We start from the raw sequence: 17,002 nt of genomic DNA on the forward strand, positions 1-17,002 counted from the left end.
GAAATAACTGTTCGTACTTATTTATTAGTCCACAACTGAATAATACAGACACGGTAAAGTTTAAAGAGTTTATTTTATAAACCTCGCGTCCTAAGATGCAGTACTTTGGCTAACACCAGCAGACTAACAATACAGATCAGAATCATGAACATTATTACAATACCATATATAATGAAATGAGCAATCATACTATTAATGACAGTGGTATATGGCCACACTCCTTTCACTATAATCTAATACATTATTATTATTAGACTATTAGAAGGTCTCTTAGGCTAACAGGGGGGACCCCATACCGTATAGATCAGCTTAGTCGAATCACATCAAAGGATCAGCTCTCACAGCATGCATCAGCTCTTCTTGTTCGAATGAATGTAAAACCAAACTGCTCTGCAATATTAAAGACGCTCGTCCTTCAAACATTGGCAGCTGTATGCATGATATGTCTAACAAGTGGTACGATCAATCTAAACACAACACTCTGTACCTTCTAGTGACCCAGACGCGTTCTTTGCATGATGTACAGACCAAGGGCACATTTCATGGTTAAGAATGTATAACAACCGTTTGTTATTCTGTAGGGCAAAGACGAGACAGCATTTTACAAAATGAATAACACATAACAACAGAGTCGTGTGCAGCGCAGCACAAACAACAAGCTTGCTTGTTAACTATGATCCCGGTTATGCTAACTTAGTGTTGTAAATAGGGCGTGGCTTAGTCCATCTCACACCCCCCCATGATCGGAGCACTAACCAATAGGGATACAGTTATCAAGAACGCAAAGTTCAAGTGATTTAGAACGGACTCAAGGGCATATAAGATAAGTGTAAAGTCCGAGAATAAAAAAAATTTCGTTTAAAAAATGGAAAAATGATGTGATAAAAGGTAAGCAAAATTTTCGTAAAAATTCAACAATTCTGGATGCAAGCTGCATTGACAATGTCAATCAGTCAATCCATGAAGGTATATGCACCGTAAGTTGCGACTGCTTCCAAGAGGAAATGATTGGAGCGTCCCGCAAAAGTATCAGCCATCCAGTTGAGCAAGTGAAAGGAACATACATGTTCGTCAATTATCGGAGCATCCAGCACCATGATAGGACAACTGTCAGTCTCCTCAATATAACTCCTTTCAAGGAAATCAATAGCTGCCTCTCCGATATCCCAATTTCCACGGACTCCGTGTGCCGCCCCCAAAGCCATAAACGTGACACCAGAACAGTCGAATTCATGTGCCACTAAGGGACACATTAGTTCATCAAAATCCGGGTCAGGCGACGCCAAGTTTGACAGGCACAAGTCCAGAGCCCATTGGAAGGGACAATCTAGGCAATAAAACACAGGTTGCACACACGTAAAAAATGGAAACCGGAAAGACAATCCATACTTGACGCTTAATACCGCCAGTGGTAAGGTGCCATAGAAATCAAGCATCCGGCTACGAAGATGGAGCAAGCGCAGCATTCTGTCTTGCAGCTCCCGGTGTGCAGCCATAGCGTAGAGCGCAAATCAACAAAAGGATCCCAGCCACCAGAGCAAAGAGCAAGGGGAACCCTCCGAAGACACTTGAAAAAATAGAATGTAAAAATGCGGGGATCACACCAAAAACAGTCTAGAAAGATGTCACGAGGCCTGAGCCCACAATTTTAAAAAAATGAACAAGGCCAGTCGTAGACGAAGCATTAAAGATAGTTTGAATCAAAGTTCCAAAATGGAGGGGGAGGTCAGTATTTAAAAGAGCTTGTACCTCAGTGCGTGTGTTTGCAACATTAAGAAGAAATGTTTCACGGGATGAAGTTAACGCAACCTCCTTTTTAGACAAAAGAGCCCTTATTCTGCTCATCCTATTGAACTCCGCGTTCAAGGTTGGAATCGCTGGCCAGATGGATATATCGAGTCGGCCTTGCGGGGGTGGGAAAAGGACGTTATTACAGCAAACTACTTTTTGTGTAACAGTCACTATGTAAGGAATACCCACTAGCATCCCACAGCAAGCTTCACTATTTAAAAGCAAATAACTACCGTTGGCAAGCAGCTTAAAAGAAGACGTTAGAACTGGCATTGGAATCCCCTTTAAGACACAAGCTAAATTAGGAGCATGTATATTGCAAGCGCCATGTAATTGTATATGTCTGCAAACAACAGAGTGATCAGGAGCAGAACTGCATTCTTCACCTTTTAAGTAAACTTCCTTGCCATCTCTCACGCATCTTTAAGTGAACGGAAGTGACCAAACTTCATGCAGAAACGCATCACCAAGTTGTTCGTATCTACCGATAGCATAATGTTTCATACATGAACTAAACTTAAACAAACTGAACGGTAAAGTTACTAATCCGTGTACTAACCACACGGCTGAATTTAACTCAGCTATAGAAAAAGGTAAAGGTTCTAATTTTTCAATGTGCAGCAATGCATAAGTAGCATCTTTCATGGACATGAACTGCTGTTTGTCAGTCAAATTAAATGGAAGGAACAACGATGAAATATTCATGTAATCCCAAGGGACTTTCCCTGCCTTTAACGTTTGCAATGTCCATGCAAACTGCATAATTGAACGCAATTGATTTTGACCATGATACAAAACAGATACATCATCTTGCACAATGTCTACAACAGAAAAAACGATATTATCTAATGTATAAATTCTTGAGGACAACGTATTAATACTATTATCTATCACAGCCAATACTTTTTCCATATTGGCCTGGTCAATAGCACGTAGTCTAGAAGCAGCCTCAATTTGCGACAACTTCCAAACTTCATTGTAAATAGCATAAGCCCATCGTTTAGATCTACCATTAACAGGACCCTTAATGAAATCATTCAAATCTATTTTTTCATTTAAACGTGACAAATGAAGTTTAACTGAAGTTAAGGTGGAATGTTGCAGCCATGACTGACATAACTTACCTACAGAGTAGGTAGTCACCGTGTGTGAAGATGTGAAACGAGGGTCAACCCTAAATTGTGAATACCCCGGGGTCAAATCCAGAAACCGACGTTGACAGGAATCTGAGCTTGTTTGCCATACCAACCAACCCTCAGGATTCAGTGTTGAAATATTGAAGGTGCCATTGGAAACAAGCGACTGCAACCCAGTAAGGGACAGATCTGAGGGATTTTCCCAACCAGGATAAGCGCCCAGATCAGGGATCGAGGGGGAAATTAATTTTTTAGATATAGCCAATCCAAAACAGGTTGTCTGAAAAATAGATGAATTTAAAAATAAAATATGGTTAGGGATAAGACAGGCACGATGTAAAGCTTCTGTTCCTTGTACCTGCCACGGTTTAGTTCCCCAAACCGATTTAAGATCGATAGTAGCTTTCCATACGTCATAACCCCCAATAGCCAATTCCTCCATAAAGGATTTGGAATATAATAATTTTGTGTGTGTCAGTCTGACTTTAGAAGAGGGTTCTCCCACTACCTTAAAGTAAAAAGACTCAGGGTTTGACACACTAAAATCCGAAAAATATGTGAATTTTTTCAATAAAGTTGCCGAGCTGCCAGGCATAGGGACAGGACAATGTTCCCATTGGGTGTAATTAACAACATTTCTGAAAGTATTTGCTCTGTGTAGGAAATGTGTGCCATAATGTTGAAAACAATACTGCTCCTCATAGTTTGCAGTATTTAAATACAGATCTTCAGCATCAAATGCAGCATAATATTTCAAATCAGAAAACAGTGCTTCTATTGCTTGTACATCCCAATCATCTGAGTGGATGTTTTGTTTAACTACATCACCCATAGAAACACGAAAAACAGTTGGCACATTAATAGCTTCGGTGGGACCATGAATTTGAAAGTTCACCGCATCCCAAGCAATCCCATCACGTACAGGCCAGGCGGTGATGTTCACAAACGTCTGGTCTCTTTTCATGATGTGTGATGAGGAATGGGGGGCCAAAGTTCCATCAATTAATTGAATTGTAGAACGTTCATTCAGGTAGTGTCCATTGATAAGTCTAAAAAACACTACCACAAAGCCAATTGTCATGAATAAAAAAATACAAATCAGCACCAACCAGATGTAAGTCCAAGGTGCAACCAAAAAATGTCTCTTGAACCAGGCAAAAAATATAGAGATTTTGGAAGGGACAGTGGAAGTCAATGATTCAGTTTCAAAGGAAGACTGGGACTGGGCAAGTGTTGTATTTAAAAGGGGCATAGCGACTTCTGTAGGATAAGCATACTCAGGATCAGCAGACAAACCACCAGCAGTAGGTGGCGGATCATTAACTGTGATCATCTCAATGGAAACTTCAGGCACGATGACAGAGGGCGGCACCACAACAGAATTTCTCAGCATCGAAGGGCAGGAAACCGAAGGTGTCATACTATGGAGAATCGGCCACCCTGTGTAGCTTGACATTTTCAATTGAAATGTACCTTTTTTCTTTGCAACCAGGCAGTGGTGGTAAAACAACTGTACGTGTACCCAATACTCCAAGCACTGGGACTGGTGCACAATAAGAGGGGCCAAACTCCTTCTTGTTCTCCACCTTCTCACGGACCAGATCACCAACTCGAGGCAGCCAGCCGACTACCGGAATCAGGAGCGCTTCGTCTGATGCAGAGGGCACGTGTTCTTTTGCCAGAGTGTCTCTTGCTTCTTGTAGATTCTGCAATACAGCACAGTGGTCATCGAGGTCAAAAGGGGCGGCAGCCGCCGCCATGTCTAGACCATCAAGGTCCGGAACAAACATTCTCACTCCAAAGAGCATCATGTAAGGGGTCCTCCCACCCAGAGACCTTCTAGGGAGATTATTAAGTGCACGTTGGACGTCATACAAGTGGGCAAGCCAGTTCTGGCCTGTACCTAACACCTTGGCTGTCAACGATTGCTTTAGGTCACGGTTCATCCGTTCCACAACACTATTGCCCTCAGGCCGGTATGGAGACGAAAATTTGACTTGGACCCCCAAACTTCTCATAGCCTCTTTGTAAGCCTTAGAGGCGAACGCCGGGCCCTGATCAGAGTGAAGGGTACCACACGCAAAAGTCCCTACAAAGACACGCAATGCTTTGATGACAGTCCTGGCATCAGCACTCCTTTGTGGCCACACCCACAGAAAACGTGTGCACGAATCCACTGCAACCAAGATGTACTTGTACGTAGTATCAGAGGTAAAAGGACCGCAGTGATCTAAATAAACACACGCTAGTGGTTGATTTGATATATGCAGCTGCGTTGGAGGTGGACGCGCAACAGAAGGTTTGATCTGCTGGCAAATGTCACAATCAAGTACATAGGCCCGCGCTTGTTTATACAAACCGTACCACCAGTAACGTTGCTGCAAAAGAGAAACAGTCGCTGACACTCCAGCGTGCGCAGACGCAACACCTTCGTGAGCAGCTGTTATCAGATTTGGTCTGCAGTCCGCGTTGGGAATCAATCTATCACCAACGTCGTTAATCCTCACTAACGGGACGTTATCAGGACTTAAGTGATAATGGTATCGAGAAGGGAAACCTCTAGGGAAGTTTTTCCCTGTCTCTGTTGCCGCAATAGCTGCTAAGATGTCTGCATCTATCTTTGATTTTGATCTTGTAACTGCTGCTACTAAATATGTTGCCACTGCTGTTTTAGCTGCCTCGTCAGCCAAACTGTTACCGACAGCATGGACACCAACTCGTTGGTGACCAAGAGTGTGAATTACATCCACAAGTGGCAAACTCCCTTTGAGTTCTGACACTCGAGCCCAAATTGTCTTATGCTTTACTGAGCAACCTTTGGAGTCACGAAAACCATTCATAATCCAAAAAAGTATATTGTCGTTGTAAGATTGAACACAGTAGTAAGAGTCACTCACTATAAGAGTAGTGACTCGGTGATCAGCAAACTCAAGTGCAAGCACCAGAGCACGTAGCTCCGCCAGTTGCGCGGTACAATCACCCAATGACTGCGTATGCACTGCATCAGATTTGAACTCTCCATTCACAAAAGTACCGACTACAATTGCGCAAGCCGCTGAATAAGCGTGCCTTGATCCAGTTGCGGGTTGCGCCGACCCGTCAGTGTATATGACACAATGGTATTCCTCGATAGGGCGCAATGACTGTGGAGCTGGATGAACGAATTCATACTCCAAACTCTCTTGAGTCTGCAACGCTGCGTCAAAGATGTATTCGACGTCAGGCGAAGCTAAGGAGGTCGCCCATTGTATCCACCTCGGATGCAAAGCCTTAGAATTTGGTACACTAGCTTTAGTGACTGCTTCAAGAGCAGGAAACGGTGTTACCACCAGCATGCGCTTTCCTTGTGATAGCGCTCGTTCTTTCAGGATCGCCATCTGAACTGCTCTCAAAACTTTTTCAACAGTGGAAAATCGCAGCTCAGCCGAAGTGTACAGATGAGATTTGTAAGCAATGGGGACTGTGTCACCCTCATTGAACGTTAAGTACGTGAAACCTTCCGCGCCTGGAACAATTCTAATGACCAGGTTGGTGTGATTATCACGAGTTTTGAGATATTTAGCTGTAAGAAGATCAGTTTGCAAAGTATATAATGCCAACGAGTGCTCTGGCAGCCAGCAAGATCTGGTATAAGTTGGTTGTATCAAGGCATAAAGTGTCTTGATACGCTGGGCATAATCAGGAATGTAGGATCGACCGAAATTCAGAAAACCCAGCAAGGATTGTAATTTTTTCAGTGTCGTAGGGATACGAAGGTTTGCGCATTTCTCAAGGAACTGCGGTGCCAAGCCTCGACCTTCATTATTGAGTTCGTACCCCAAGAACAACACTGTAAATTCAGCAATGTGCGACTTCTTAAAGTTAAACTTGTAACCGAAGTCTGCAAACATAGTCACTATGTTATCCACACGAGCAAGGTGTGGAAGCAACTCGTCGTCTGTCAGATAGATGTCATCGACATACGAGTATGCTTCCGGGTCTACTATCTCTAAGAGAGAGACCACGCGAGCGGCAAAAACTCCAGGGCTGTTCTTATAGCCCATCGGGAGCCTCTTGAATAATTTTTGTTTACCACCCGAGGTAAATGCTGTCCACTCATAACTGAGAGGGGACAGATTATGGCAATAAAAGCCATTGGATAAGTCGAGCGTAGTTTTGAAACGTTTTCTCACAAGACTATCTACGAGAGCCGAACTATGAGTATTCTGTACCGCACACGTCCGGCAATGCGAGTTTAAATGCCGGTAATCCAAAACTAGGCGGTACGATCCGTCAGGCTTCGTTACAGTGAATAAAGGATTATTCATGGGTGACACACATGTCTCAATTACTCCTTGATATTCCAATTGCTCAAGGATTGACGCGACGTGAGGTCTAGCCTCGCGACGCATGGGATATTGGGGTTGTGGCTGGGGATCGGATCTCAATGGAATCTCATGATTGGGAGAACATTTGTCCCAGCCAACCTGATTACGATATAACGCAGGCGCAAGCACCTGCGCCCACTCCCCGGCCAACCTAGTAGACTCCTCCGTGGGCACTACGTGCCCAAAGGAAGGAAGTATAACTTCCTCTCCCCTAGGGGCGTCTAAAATGAAAGCCGGAGGCCAGTCTTTCTCCGCCAAAAGAATATCATATGTGGTGGTAAGATTATCCCAAAAAACCGCTTTAATTTTGCGTTGTATGTCACCCTCAATATTAAGGACTATTTCAAATAATCTTTCTGGGGGGGCTACGCGAGTATCAGCAGTTTTGACTGTCACATAAATGTCAGTTGCTGTCGCCTCCAGAAATGGACGCAATGCTTCCCGCACTACTGTAACTTCCGCCGCGCTGTCGAGCTGCGTTAGTGCCCATGTCAGGTTCCGAAGCTGTGTCCTGACCATCTGAGGCATATCTCGCTGAGATAGCAGCAACTTTCTTTTTCTGAAACGGTGGACGTGGTCTGGCAGCATCTTCCTGCTTGCCTTTACCGTCAGTCTGGCGGGGCTGGTCTCGACTTTGAGTGCCCCGTCCTCTTCCACACTCTCCACCACCAGAGTGCGAAATCGATGTTTCCAGTGAAGAACGAGGAGAGCGTTGTTCAGAAACCTGAAACCTATCAGGTGACTTAATACGAGTACGATCGCGCAAATCATAAGTGCGTTCACTATACGACTGAACTGGTGAGGCAGGACGAGAAACCTGTTTCTGTTGCTGCTTCTCTTGTTTTTTTGCTCGCCAACTTTGTTTAGGAAAGTTGGGCTTTTCGTCTTTTGTAGACGAAGTCACCTTAGTTTGTTGTACTACATCAGGAATTTTGATGGTGGGCTTTCCACCTAAGGCACTACGTCCAACCATCCTGTAGGCTTTCGCAATAATTTTTGCGAATTGCCGAGGCTTGTCTTCATCAGCCAGACGCTCCAGCATATTGCCAACTTGGAACTGCATGGCATCTCCTTTGAGGTTGCCCATTACCATGGAACAAACCACATCGAAACTGTCGACAAGCCTCATTCCCAACTCAATAGCTGCCTCCGCACCATGACTTTCTTGAACTTTCTTGATGACGGAGGGTAGTACAGCCATAGACAGAGTGCCGTAGCACTTCGAATATGTCGCAGCAAAGATCTTGCCCCAATTGTCACAATCAACAAGCTCAGGGACCAGGTCTTTGGGCAAAGTAATGGGGAGTATCCTGTGTTTATCCACAGGTGTAGTGTTTGGAAACACGGCTTCTAATTGATCAAATTTTTCTGCAAGCCAGTAAGGAAATTCATCCTTACTGAGGGGGCGCTTGCCGACAACAGCGTTAACCATAACAGGGCTTATCACCACCGCGTGATGGTGATCCGCCCCGTGTCCAGCAACCGCAGGTGTTCCCACCTGAACTGTGCGTGACACATACTGCACTAAAGCCCTATGGACCGTAATCAGGGCAGTGTGTAGTATTCTTAAATCACCCACTCCCACCGTCAGGTAGCGTGGGTGTGGAGTATATCCGGCCAGTACCGGCCATGTAGCTCCCGCAATTGATAACGGGCCCATTCTCGCCGGAACGACCTCATGGGGGAGGGCGCCATTAAACCAAATTGTATGCTGCCAGGCAGTAATAGGAATTTCCAGAGTCCGATATGGGGCATAAGCCGCAGGCACAGCCGAGACTGTATATTCGTGGAACAAATTATCGTCTGCATCCACCTCCGCAAAGGTCACCCATGAGTAAAACAACTCATACGGGTAGGTGGTATCAGCACTGACCACAAAAACTACGGACATCCCGTCATCAGGTACCCCATACGCCCTCAGATGAGTGCGTAAAGGAACCCGACTATGAGCGGGAATATTAACCGCCATAAGGACTCCTAAAAGAAGAACAACGATCTACTCAGTAGCACTTGGGCTAAAAAATTATAACCTTTTTAATTTTCAAGCTTGATAGAACCTTTAGTCTAAACCTAGGTAGGTTAAACCGTCACCCAAGTTTTCCGGAAACGAGAGCGAGGGTTGTTGTGGACTAAAATCAGCACTACTAAAGCGTCTCAGACGTTAAGACCAAACGTTAGGTGCGCCATGTTGCAGGGATTCTGCTTTTGCACAGAACTATGCGCAGGAGACCAGGACCTCAGAGAATTGTGGTGTACCAGAAAATACTCCTCAGAACCCAGAACCCCTTATCCGACTAGCTTAGTATCTCATTCGTTAACCTAGATCTAGCTAGGTGGTCCCAATGTATAGACAAACCAGAACAAGCGACTTAGATATTTCTCAGGAGTGGTGGGAATCTGAAATAACTGTTCGTACTTATTTATTAGTCCACAACTGAATAATACAGACACGGTAAAGTTTAAAGAGTTTATTTTATAAACCTCGCGTCCTAAGATGCAGTACTTTGGCTAACACCAGCAGACTAACAATACAGATCAGAATCATGAACATTATTACAATACCATATATAATGAAAGGAGCAATCATACTATTAATGACAGTGGTATATGGCCACACTCCTTTCACTATAATCTAATACATTATTATTATTATTAGACTATTAGAAGGTCTCTTAGGCTAACAGGGGGGACCCCATACCGTATAGATCAGCTTAGTCGAATCACATCAAAGGATCAGCTCTCACAGCATGCATCAGCTCTTCTTGTTCGAATGAATGTAAAACCAAACTGCTCTGCAATATTAAAGACGCTCGCCCTTCAAACATTGGCAGCTGTATGCATGATATGTCTAACAAGTGGTACGATCAATCTAAACACAACACTCTGTACCTTCTAGTGACCCAGACGCGTTCTTTGCATGATGTACAGACCAAGGGCACATTTCACGGTTAAGAATGTATAACAACCGTTTGTTATTCTGTAGGGCAAAGACGAGTCAGCATTTTACAAAATGAATAACACATAACAACAGTGTCGTGTGCAGCGCAGCAGAAACAACAAGCTTGCTTGTTAACTATGATCTCGGTTATGCTAACTTAGTGTTGTAAATAGGGCGTGGCTTAGTCCATCTCACAGCTGCTCTTAAGTATCCCTCATTGTCTCTTAGACATGAACCATCAACAAAAAGGATCAAATAAGAGTCAGGTAACGGTTCATCCAACAATGTCAGGTATGGGTTTGGTAGATAGTTCAGTGACATCCAAACAGTCAAGTTCTTCACAATTGTCATCTCCATCGTCTTGGGGAACAGGCAACAATGTTGCGAGGTTCAGGGTAGTGCAACGTTTCAGCGTAACATTTTCAGATGCTAAAATGACTTGCTCATACTTAGTTAATCTATTGTTTGTAAGGTGTTGCGTTTTTGTACGGGTCATCAACAATTCCACAGAATGGGGCACATAGACAGTTAACGGATGACCTATCAGGATGCTCTTGCATCTTTCAATGTTGACACCTGTTAAAGCAACGGATTTCAGGCATCCGGGCATCGCAGAAGCTACTGGATCTAATGTAGCTGAACAGGCCACTGGTCTACGGGCACCCCCATGTGTCTGTACAAGGACCGCTAATGCACATCCCTCCTTCTCACAGCAGAAGAGCGAAAAAGCTTTATTGTAGTCTGGCATTCCAAGAGCTGGGGCACGACATATGCTTTCTCGCAACTCATGGAAGGCTCTCAAGCATTCTTCATCCCATGGTACCGGATCACTGATGTCTTTACATGTCAATCTTAACAGAGGCTTTGCTTGTAAGGAGAAGTTTGGGATCCACAGTTGACAACAGCCGACCATACCCAAAAACATACGGACTTCTTTTTGTGTTTTCGGAGTTCCCATTTGCAAGATCGCCTCTATGCGCTCTGGTGACACTCTTTGCTTTCCTTTCTCAATGCGATGTCCTAGATACTGTATTTCAGGTAGACAGTATTGTAATTTGTTTGGAGATACCTTGTGTCCATTCTCTGCCAAATGGTTTAACAAAGCCACTGTATCGATCCTGCACGCATCCTCATTTTCCGAGGTGAACAAAAGGTCGTCTATATATTGAACCAGAACTGATTTCTGAGGCATCACCAGCCTTCGAGATTCTTTTTCAGGCACTGGCTAAAGATGAAGGGGCTTTCTGTATATTCTTGTGGGATTCTACACCATGTTAAGACACGGTCGCCCATCCGAAATGCAAATAAATACTGTCTGTCTTCGTGCAACGGTATAGAAAAGAAGCCCTAACACAAATCTATAACGGTAAACCATTCCGCTTCACATGGTATTTGAAAGAGAATCAAGGCTGGATTCGGTACCACAGGACAACAGGGAATCACAATTTCATTAATCCTGCGCAAATCCCGTACTATCCTGTACTTGCCGCTAGGCTTCTGTAGTCCCATAATCGGTGAATTACAAGGACTTCCTCGTATCTCTTTTAGAATGCCTTGGGCAATCATTGACTCAATGACAGGAGTTATTCCAGCCACTGTTTCTGCAGACAGTTTTTATTGCGAGGTTCTTGGAAATTCGGCATTCGCTCACACCTGTATCTTCACGGGTTCCACACCTCGGATTAACCCTATCTCTTCAGCTGTGAAATCCCACACTTGCGGATCAACTGAGTCTCTCAAATCATGTGGCAATTCAGCCTTGATAAGAACCACAAACAGTTCTGCACACATGCTCATATTAGCCATTTTGAAATCAGCATCGTCATCGTAGGTCTGCAACTCCACACCTCTCGGAGTGCATGAAATGTTACAATTTAATTTGCACAACAAATCACGGCCCAAGAGATAGACCGGACTTGTATTGCATACCACAAACTGGCGCTTATCTTTGAACAGCCCTATCCGGACAGGTAATGCATTCGTCAATGGGTTGGTCATTCTCTGATTGCTGACACCTACTACTTGTATCGATTGACCTGAAAGAGATAGATTGGGGACCACATCTGTTCTTACTGTGGAACGCTCAGCTCCAGTATCTAATAAAAATGTAACAGGATATCCGTTCACATCTGCATCTACAAACGGCCCACTCTGATCTACCTCCAAGATGGTATCGAGAGGGCATTCTTCCTGCACCCCCCTCTGATACTCTAGAGGGCCCTGCGATTGATCTCGTATTTCAAAATACGGCATCTGTTGATATGTCTCATTATACGTGGGTATTCTGGGAGGCTGTGGCACCTGCACTTGTGACTCACAACCTCCGTACATAGGTCGAGTCACTGTCTGTAGAGTCTCGCTCATGTCCCTCTCCCTCATATGGAATCTGATTAGCCGGATTCAAGCGACACTCGGGCTTCCAATGTCCCGTCTTTTGACAGTAATGGCAGGCAGTCACCTTTTTCTGTTGTGCCACCCACTCATTTGTACTCATTTCTTTACCTCTTCCTCGTCCCTGACCTGGTTGGGTTGCCATTTGCTGACCCATACCTCGGCCGCTTCCTCTGCCTCGACCTATACCTCCTCCAACCCCCTGCATGTAGTCTGCACTTCTCAACTGAGTCAACATCAACTTGTCTTTCAATTTCTTTTGTGCTGATTCTACTTGGTCACTACAATATTTACCATACCGCAGTATTTCGTCCACCGACTTATTCTGCCAACATATCAGGTGGTGCTGTATCAACAGACTAATATCGGATCTCAAACCCAACACAAACTTAGAGACAAACTGTCCCATATCCTTCTGATCAATAGTATCCAATCCACTATGCTGTTTGAAAGCCAATAACAATTGTTCATAATAATCATGCACTGATTCCTTAGGCTCTTGCGTAGTACGATCGATTTTAAACCAGTCAACAATCTGCGGCGCTACCTTAGACTGCATCCAAGTAATTACTTGGTCATATTTCCCCATTACATCAGGTGAAGGACCAAGCGTTACAGAGTCTCTAGGTGGTTCTGCTGTTGGCCATTCAATAGCAATTTTGCATGCAGCCCACAAATCTGCCGGAACCACTATATCAACCAGAGTGTTCAAATCAATCCACAACACTTTCGAGACCTTAGCAAACTGGTCTATCTGCTTATACCATTCCGCAGGTTTTTCCCTCAGCCGAGGAAAATCATTCGTAAACGCAGCCAAATCACCTGTACTCCATGGCACATGTACATATCCTCCATTCTGCACTTCTCTCAAAGGGAACTTTCCAGTAGCTTCCGTCCCTCCCCCCTGAGATGAGGAGGTACCTATTCCAGTCTTAGCGCTTTTCTTTTTGGCCCACCTCTCTTCCCATCTGTCTAATGCTTTCCAAGCTTGCATGCCTATTACCAGTTCTCTAATCTGAGCTTTCAACCCAACAGTTCGCTTTTCTTCCAACTCCTTGTCTGTGTAATTTAATCTGCAAGAACCCTGCATCATCTTAGTCTTTGTACATCAACATCATACTTCCTGCTAACTGCCATAGGGCATCATAAGCCCTCTTTGCCTTTCTTGTAATATCCTTGGCTATGAACAACAATTCATTCGGGTCATACGTCTCAATTCGTTCCAGAGGCAAATTCCCTTCTACCACTTCATCTATTTCCACCTTCAATCGAACTACATCCAACACTGGCGCTTTTATTGTACTCTGCAACACTTTCTGATTTATTTCCCTTTCTACATCTTCTCTGTCACAACTCTGTGTTCTTCTCGGTATGGCTTCTTCTACCCCCTTTGCTGTAGAACGGTCTTCTCTATCCCAGCTCCTACTCCTCCAGGAATTACCAGCACACACACCTTGTGGCCCACACAGTATCCTGGAAGGTTCTACTGTTGTTCTTGCCTCTCTTGGCAACATTGACTCTCTCACTGGTGTACCCACATTCGGAGGTCTGATTTAGAATTCGCCAAGGTACCTGTTGGTCTCCTTTCTGACCCACTATCCATTCGTGATGGATCTGCAGTAGCAGGTGATGGAGTACTATTGTGGTAAATATTTAAATTACCTGTACTATTTTTATGCGGTAAAGTCTAGTAAGAATAACTCAGTCAAAATAAGAGGCAGAATCCGTGGTATTAGAGGTTCTGAAAAGGACTTTATTCCTTACAAAGGAATTATGGTTCGAACCAGGCAATCGTATTCCATCACCACGAAGGTTCAGGAAGGGATAGGCAATACATTATTGACAAGTAAGGATATATATATGAAAAGCATTACGTTAAGACAGATGCAGGAGGCGTAACAGCTGATAATACAGATAAGAATACACATACGTAATGAAAATAGGCGTATACTAGAAACGTCATTTAAAATGATGTCACAAGTGGGTGGATCCATAAGAGAATCCTGCAGTGTCAGCAGAAATATTTGGCAGAGATGCGCGCGCAGCCGCATGACGTGTGATTGACGTGCAATTAGAGGGTGAAGGGGAATTGACATTTAGCTCTACATGTGGAGACAGAAGTCTGGGGGGTCAGGTCAACCTAATCCCAAATCGTATCTAATATCTTTGTTTAAGGAACTGTTTTATCCAAAAGGAAAGGTCTCTCGGACGGAATCTATTCTATACTGACTGTTAGTGCATGTACAAGCGTCTATGTGTCTACATGAGATGCGAGGGGGCAGGAATCTTCCATGGTAACAGGGGCTATGAATTACTTGCATAAAGACAGCGAGGCCGGGCCCTTTGCTCGGTAGCTGGAAGGATGTTTACCTAAACTACTAGACAGGAATGCATTGGATGAGGAGCGAGCAGATAACTTGAAGGCTGAATACAGTTTTTGGCAGGCAACAGGCCGCGTCAGGCACCGTTAGCCGCGCAGGGAGTAGGACAAAGTTCATGGATACGGATGCAGGTCCAGGCTGGAGCATTTCAGAGGTAGAAACAGGAGAAGGCTTGATGGCAGAATTCAGGGCCTACTCGCCTGAACTGTAAAACGTGAAAAGTGGACCATATAAAGTCGGTGGCCAATCATACTTAGGAATGGAATATTCGACCCATTCATGGCGGATCTGAAAGAGGACATGTTGACGTTGGACGCACATGTATTTGCGTCTTCATAGCTGGAACTGGAGGGAACATACATGTACTTGTAGCATGTACATGGAGCCGTTGGGGTCTAAGATAGGGGACATAACTGATCATAAAATTCATATTTCCTCATTCCCTCCTTGTCCCCTACGGACCCTTCATGAAATATCCATCTTCATCAATCCATCAATCTGTTCATATAGCATCATTTGTTCTTCTTTCTTCTTCCGGGATCTTGAATGAAAATTTGAAGGCGGGATACACGATGTGGCACACAGACCACAAATCGCTGGCCCACATTGTAGACACAAGCAGCAACTGAATAGTATGAGAAAGCCAATACCTAGGAAGGATAGGATCCTCCATCCCCAGGCTGACAACACGCTCCAGAACCAACCGGACCAAGTCCAGGTGCCTGGATTCTGGTGTATCTGGCTTATGATCTTATGAAGGCGAGTTATGGCTTTATATACTGACGGCGCGTTTTCTGGTATGAAAACACAGCAACTTGATCCGATGACCCTACAAGCTCCGCCCCTATCGGCCAGGATGACGTCAAGGACAAGACGATTTTGAAGAACAACAATCCGCATCGCAGACTGCTCCTCTGTTAAGTTGCCTAAGGCGGAAGTAGTTTCATTCACTACTGCTTCAAGGGTTCTAGTTAATCTACGTATCAGCTTACTATTAGTGACTGTACCTATGTAGGGAAAGAAACCTTTATTGAAATCTGTATATTGCTCCCATGCGGTTTCAGTGTAGTCGACAATCGGGAGATCTCTCTGCTGTCTATTGTGTACTAAATGGGTATTCCTATGGTAATCAGGCGGGGCTAGGAAAACAGGTGGCAGAAGGAATGCAATGTAACAGGTACCATCCCAATCTAGGGGTAGGCGTATGTATGCGGTGTGACCACAGATGAAGTAGGAGTGACGGGAAGCTCTAAATGTGGACTTGCCTTTATCACTGAATTCTATTACAGTGGTACATTTACTATGGCCCATGTGTATTGAACCATTCTTTCTTACACATAATTCGCCTCTAACTGGAAATACTGACATAGCGGGTTGGTGTAGCTTCGGATTCAACATTCAGGATCATGAGGTTAAGTGTAAAGTTACCTAATCCATATACTTCATTTTCTAGATCAGTTCCTGTTCTTTTGGGAAGTCCCTCCTTGTTAGGGTAGCAGACTTTAAGTAAAACTAGGTTCAGGTTTCCCCATACCCAGCTGTCTTGATAAACTACTGAATTTGAATCTAGGGAATTAATCAAACTAAACCATGCTCCACAGGAGCCATTGTGTGTGAATGGATACGGAAAGAGGGGCAGAACTCCCCTGTATTTCTGATAGGGAGGGAGTCGGCCACATATCCAACAATTTGTAGCATTGCTGGTCTGATGAGAATGATGTAACATACTAATGAATGTATTGTTGCGCAGCGCAAATCTATAGGACAACTCATGCGGAGGTAATTCGCTAAAAGAATGTTCGGCAGTAGCATTGAAAGCACGCTTGGAAATAGGGTAACACATGTGTAAAAATATACTGGCAATAATAATCAGAAAACTTAGAAAAAACATAATTAATAATGTCACTATGCAGTGACTACGAAGTGATTTACAGTACGCATGTTTCTTGAGCTGTTTCTGTCTATTTTTCTCTCTATTTCGGTCTAGAGGATACATGT

Source organism: Triturus cristatus, chromosome 1_2, assembly GCF_964204655.1.
Source record: "Triturus cristatus chromosome 1_2, aTriCri1.1, whole genome shotgun sequence".
Taxonomy (NCBI): Eukaryota; Metazoa; Chordata; class Amphibia; order Caudata; family Salamandridae; genus Triturus; species Triturus cristatus.